Below are 5,564 nucleotides of genomic sequence, written 5' to 3'. Positions count from 1 at the left end.
CTAATGCCACCTTTATATATTTCTATTTAATGCTTTACTAATGAGCCACAATTATTTTTTTGTGTTCAAATATCTTCATTTGTTGGATTTAATTGTTGGAAGTAAATATTGATATTGATTATAACCACTTTATTCCAGTGCTGGGTGTGTGTATGTATTCGTATTGGTTTATAGTGTCTTATTCCACTGTCAGCATAGTAACAACAGAACCTAAAAATAAAAACAGTGGTTTCAGCTCTTTTACGGTATATGAAAAGTTCATATCACACAGGAAATTAAAACCGGTGTAACTGGTTCATTCGGTATATATCATCCAGCTCTACTTTCACCCCGAAATTCCACCGTGCGCGGCTTAATGACGTCACATCTGCGATGCGGTTTGGCTCCGTGGTCTGCACCTCTTCAAACCCCATCGAGAGCGGTTCAGACGTTGTTTACTCGCGTGTATTGTCCTTTGAGAGGACACAAACCATGGCGGAGCTGGGATGCGTTGTGGCCGTGCCCGTTGGACTCTGGCGTTAACTTGGTGTCAAACAAGTCTTTCAGAGTCTCGTGGCTTTGAAGAGCATTGATGGATAAGACTGCTTTAGTTCTCCAAACTGAAGGCTCACTGGCTGCCGTCTGCTGGTCATACACCGAATACAACCCAACTTCAAAATACTCAAACTATCCCTTTAATTCATTGTCAAAGTTGTTTCTATTTTTTTTTAACCCATCAACAAACTGATTGATCAACTAATCGTTTGAAACGCTGTAAATCTCAACTGACAGCCGTTATCAGCAGCCTTCATGTGTTCACTCTTTTATTGAACAGTGAAGGGAACGGGGGCGTTCAGGATCCATTGTTGGTCTGAGTGATAAGGACCCGGGAGGCGGAGGTCAGGGAGGAGGATCGGATGTGCTGGTTTAGAAGCCTGATCCAAATTGAGATTGCGGTTGGTTCAGATGGTTCTGTGTAACAAACCTCATAGTCATACAGCGCTGCTAGCATGACTATAGACTCTCAGAGGGTCGACATGCTTCATCACAACTGCTTGCTTAAACCTTTTCTGTTATATTATACAGAATATAAGTATTATCATGTCTCTCACATCTGTGTGTGTTTGTGTGTGTACCTACTGTATGTATGTTGTTACACAACAGTGGCCCGGTGAGCCAACAAAGGTAAACTGACTTACTTACTGTGTGTGACGTATTTTTTGACAGATTCATTGTTTGCTGAAATGTATTTGTAATATTATTAGGATAATTCCCATTAATCACGCATCATATTGCACATATCACAATATCTGTCTAAATAATCACAATATTTATATATATTGGTTATCATATTATGAGGCCATAATCCTGCCACCTAAAAAGAGGCAGAAATAGAGTAGTAGAGTTATTCTTTATATATATCAGTTACATAACATATGTCGGGTGTAAACAGCATTATTAATCTTAAAACGTTGAAAAACTGTCAAACATGATGGTAAACGACCGTAAACTCTAAATAGGTTAAATACAGTTTCTGTAACAATAAACTCTGTTATATCTTATGGCAAAACCTTTACTTATATGATTTTGTGAAGGATTTTATATGAAATAAGGTTGTTTTTTATATTACAGACTGTAAATTGCTTTGGTGTTTTCATGTAGTAAAACTGTTTCTTTTGATGGTAAAAACTTTAATCATAAAGTACTAATCTTTTTATCGTAAAAGTAGAAAAGTTTTACTGTATTTATTAAAGTGTGGTGAGATTTCCCTAGTAATATAACATTTGGGGAAATGAAAAATCAGTACGAAATGGTGGTTTTTGAACCACTTGTGGATATTTCCGCCTCCCCTGAGGGTAAACCTGTGGAGAGGTTCAGGATCTTTATGGTGCAGATGTGTGTGTCAGTGTGTGCGGCTGAAGTGTGTTCAGATTATCTCTGCTGATGTTTGACCCCCGGGTATCACTCCTCCTCTTATCTGGGTGCACAGTGTGATTGACAGCTTTAATCCTCGAAGCCATCAACGCTTATCACTGCTTAGTTCTGCCTCCCCCCATTGTCCCAACATCGCACACACACACACACACACACACACAGAGCTCTGGTCATATTGACTTAACATGCCATCATCTGTTTTCTGCACTTAGCCGTGATGTACACGATTCTGACCATCTGTGCACTTAGGATGTATGGACTTGCCCGTTACCGTGACGATGATGGATGGTGGTGTTGATGGTGACGATGGAAGAGATGAAGATGATGATTATTATGATGACGCTGATCAAGATGATCGTAGTGCAGATGAAAATAATGCTGCTAAATATGTGCTGCATTGTGTGCGTGTGTGTGCCTGCCAGCTGGCGTGCTCTCAGAGCTGTTAGCGCTAACACTTTAACTCCTCGGGGAGTCAATGCTGTCTCACAAACTGCTGACTCATCTGCTCACCGGACCATGGAGACATCTGAACAATGAGCAGAGACAATAAGAGGCGGAGCTGCAGGTCGATGGTTTCAAGGTTGTGATGATCTCACCAAAGTCATTTTTAGCATATGAATCAATCAGTGGATCTATATTGGCTAAAATCAACCCGATCAAATGCTGATCCTTTCCTTACTGAACTCACTGTTTTGTTTTTCTCAGACAGTACAAAACATTCAGGTAGCAACTTCTCATTATCGTTATTCAGCAAAAACCACGACAGCAGGTCATATCAACTGTTGCTCATTAACATTATTTGATGATTAACTAATTGGTTTGAGTGTCTGAACTCAACCAAAGATGGTTTGTGAGAGTGGACGCTCCACTCTTTAAGACCATCGTATAACCAGAGTGGACTGTATTGTGGTAGAAGTATTATTTACTGAGCAACATACCAGCTTTATTTACTGTGGATATTTCTACTCGCAGTCGAATGATTCATTATGATTTTAGGTTCTGTCACCATCAGGACAGACAATGTTCAAGGGGTCCTTTAGGTGGTTTTTGTAGTCATTGAAGTGGTTCTAGTGGTCATTTTACAAGTTCTAGTAGTGCTTAAAGAATTTTAAGGGGTCCTTTAAGAGCTTCTTGTAGTCATTCGGGTGGTTCTAGTGGTCCTTTAGGAGGTCCTAGTTGCCAGTTAGAAGGTTCTTATGTTCACTGAAGATAAGAACTGGGTCAGAGGTTCTTCAGGTGGTTCTAGTAAGTGTCTAGGAAGTTCACGTTGTCATTGAGGATCTTCGATCCTTTAGGTGTTTTTTTGTAGTCCTCGAGGAAGTTCATTTGGTCATTTTAGAGGTTCTAGTAGTGCTTAAAGAGGTTCAAAGTTCCCCTAAGAACTTATTGTAATCATTAAGGAGGTTCTCAAGGTCTGGTAGGTGGTTCTAGTGGATAATATGTATAACACCTATGGGAGATTTTGGAACAATGTCAGAGACAGCAATCTCCTCTACCATGAGGGCACTTTAGGAGAAAGTTCTAGGGGTCACTGACAAGGTTCTTGTGGCCACAGTGGAAGTTCTGGAGCTCCTTTAGGTGGTTACTGTTGGTTCAACTAAGGGGCCCTTAAGGTGGTTCTAATGTGCCTTAAAGTAATTTGAGGGTTTCAATTTGAGGGACAGCGCTCTCCACCACCATCTTCAAACCAAATAAGGGAATAACCTTTGACAGAACCATGTTCATCCCTCCAGTAGAGAGCCGAATCTATGACAAGGAACAATGAAGCCTTTCTCCACACCTTACTAAGACCCTTAATGTTGGGTTTTTACTTTCATTTGTCACCAGTCCATATATACAATGTCAAATTTAATGGAAATCTGGCCTGTAGTTGTTAGGATATCTTGTCCAGAATAAAGGTGTTGGACATGGAGACAGGCAGACTGTTGTCATTGGACCCCCAGACTGTCTGCTAGCTGAGCAAATACAACTGAAACATCATAAATGGATCCAGGTAAAACTGTACGTTGCTGTTTATTTAAACATGTTACATGAAAATGAGATTTAAAGATCTAATATGTAACATTTCTGGATTAAAATGTCCAAATACACGTTTTTTTTTGAGTTGTGGACTTCCTACAACCTTCAAACCCAGAGAAGTCTGTAAATCTATTCAAGATAACGGTATGTTTTCTTGCTTGCCTCTAGTTGCTTTGGGGTAAACACAGGATACGTTGGATACATCAGAGAGTAAATTTGACTAAACTTGAACTTTAATAAGCCATTAATAAATTACCTCGTTTGTGAACAATTTCTGCCTGAAAACAAGAAGTTCCCTGATTCCACGCTACTTCAAAATATCATCAAACTACATCACAAACAAACATTTTGTCCAATAAACTTTTGTTTGCAAATGTGATCAATAATTGTAGCTTCCTGCGAGTTTCTCATTAGCCTTCGATTTTTAATGAATTATATTTAAAAAAATACTATTTTTGCTTCCTCCTTCAATCTCATTGATTGAAATCAGACATTTTTGGCCTCAACAATTCGCCCAAAAAAGCCTGCAAAATCCCGGAGGGACTGTGACAGTGAATGTATCGACTAACAAGTATGTGATATATTTCCTTCCTCTGTGCTCCATTGTTGTCCAAAAACTATTAAAAATATGTTATTGAGCTACATTGTTCTCTTATTACCGTGAACACACGCACTGTAGTTTATTTATACAGCATCCCGCCGCCCCAAATATTCACTAGAGCACCGAATGTGGATTCATCCACTGCCAAAAATGCACTATTTCCTCCTGTTTGTTTGATAAAAACTACAGTGAGCAGCTGTTTTAGTTTTAGTTTTAGTTACTGAACTTTATTAAACATGAAACTATATATTTGTGTTTTTAAAGATCTTTAGCAGGAACCAATGAGCTTTGAGCTGAGAACTCACAGACAGGAAGTCAGACAGTATTCAGAGACGGACTAAGATGTTGTTGGTTTTGGTCTTTTAATGAGATTTATTGACAATAGGAACATGAAGAATAATGCCATAATTATCTTTTAAAGACGTGTGTGCATGTTGATATAAATCCATCACATGAGTCTGAATCAGCCTTAAAGAGGCAAACGGAGCCGAGGAGAGTCGGACCACCTCTGTCTGTTTCTCATAATGAGATCCTGTTTTTCATGTCAGTCTGACAGGTTCAGAGCTTCATTTCCACATTTCCTTATTTGTACAAAGGATGTTAACACTCAAACCATCCTTCCTCCTCTCTGTGTGTCCCTACAGTCATGTTGCAGTTCAGTAATATATTATTTTCTTGTTATGTGAAGGTCATTGAACTGACCGTGCTCTTGTGTGCTTCCTTTTTTGTGCAAAGCATGTGCTTAAACCTCTGTGTGTGTGTGTGATTAGGACTGTTTGTTTTGCTCTTTAATGTCCTCTCTTGCAGTTATGAATCTCTCTGTCCTTGTTGTTGTTGTTGAGTGTTCAGAGCAGCAAACAGAAGTTGTGGATGCAGGTGGGATCACTGTTCACTCACAATCAAACATGGAGGAGCAGAATTTTTTATTTTTTTTAAGTAATTTTTTTTTGGCCTTGGATAGAGACAGCTGTAGGTCGACAGGAAAGGTGGATATAGAGAGAGGGGGTGACACGCAGCAAAGGGCCGCAGG

This window comes from Morone saxatilis, unplaced genomic scaffold (assembly GCF_004916995.1).
Source record: "Morone saxatilis isolate NCDOM2014 unplaced genomic scaffold, NCSU_SB_2.0 Contig20, whole genome shotgun sequence".
NCBI classification, from domain to species: domain Eukaryota; kingdom Metazoa; phylum Chordata; class Actinopteri; family Moronidae; genus Morone; species Morone saxatilis.
Note: the sequence above shows the minus strand (reverse complement) of the source record.